The following is a 1,504-nucleotide window of genomic DNA, read 5'->3' on the forward strand; positions in this document are numbered from 1 at the left end:
TTCAGATATACAAAAGGAAGGGCTTAAAATTGTCCTCAGTTGGAGGAAACTGGACCTGATAATGAACTTCTTTATTCAAGCAAAGGTCAGAATGAAAGATGACATTATTTCTATGTAGACATAATGAATTGTAATCAATTTGTTGATCCTCTGACTTTCCATCTAGTGCCATAATCTGGTCAAAGCGTTCATTTAACACGCTAAACTAAGATGGTGACATTGGTAAACATTGCACTTGCAAAACATTTTAACATTGTCACACACTTGTAAGCCTGTTAGCATTTAGCTCAAAGCAGTGACCTCCATATTTTTCTGGTGTGACCCCGAAAAAAGTTTGTGCCACTCCACCCCACCATATATATCAATTACCAACAATGATAGGGAAGCAAATAATAAAAAAAATATTCAAGTTTCATTTTAGTGAAATAAAGGTCAGCACAATTGAATCAGCAGTTTGTTTTTGTTTTCTCTACATTCATCATATTAATTTAACTTAGTTTTACTCCATATTTTCCAATGGTCTTCTGCGGTGGCTCTATGCCCCACAGTTTGAGAACCACTGTGTTTCACAGGCTGTAGACTTACCAAGGATTTGTGGCACCACCATTCATTTTAAACAGAGTGAGTAGAGTAATACAAAACCAAGTTTTCAGTTTAAAAATACTCTAGTACCTCTATAACCTGTGCAAGGAAATGAAATGTACAGTACACAATACACGCATATATTCTTAGTTTTACAGCAGCCAAATAAACATTTTAAAGTTTACAAAATAAACTGAACTGTGTTGACCTTGCATCAACATCCTCAGTGATGTGAAGGACACAAACATGTGCAAGTGCACCTCTACAGTTTTGCTTATAAAGACAATAATTGTGTTCTAAATCCATAGAAGCCTTTTTTATATGTCCTTGACTGCTTGGTTAGTAACACACTTCTAGTGACACCTTCATCTGCTGTGTCAAATTCAGTCTTTCATTTTACAATAACAATTATGCTCTGTTGCCAGAAGGGGGCAGAAACATGGGATCTACCGGGGTGGAATAGGGTGGTGGCAAGTGCATGGGAGGATCTACCGGGGTGGAATAGGGTGGCAAGTCAAGTGCCACCCTAAAAGAAAGCCTTGCCACCCCTGCTGCCACCCCAGTTGGCAGCAACGAATTAAAAGAAAAGTTATGGCCAATTTGACATTTACGAGCGCGAATCTCCAATGTCCGACTGCAGTGAATGCAGCACGAGATAACGTCAGAGCGGCCAGACTGATTTGTTTTAAAAAGGGAGTGGCGCGAAGCGAGGGAGCCAGGAGTCGGGAGGAAAGAGGTAAAAACTTATTAACTATCTATCAAGAAATGAAATGATAATGAAAGCAAAGTGCTAGCATAGCTGCGATGCTGATTCTGAGATGATAAAAATCAGGTTGAAGAACGATATTTCACTAACTATACATACGTAGTTTTTTCTCACCAAAGAGAAAGACGACAGAAATAGAAAATGAACAACTGAGCA

This window comes from Morone saxatilis, unplaced genomic scaffold (assembly GCF_004916995.1).
Source record: "Morone saxatilis isolate NCDOM2014 unplaced genomic scaffold, NCSU_SB_2.0 Contig15, whole genome shotgun sequence".
In the NCBI taxonomy this organism is placed as follows: Eukaryota; Metazoa; Chordata; class Actinopteri; family Moronidae; genus Morone; species Morone saxatilis.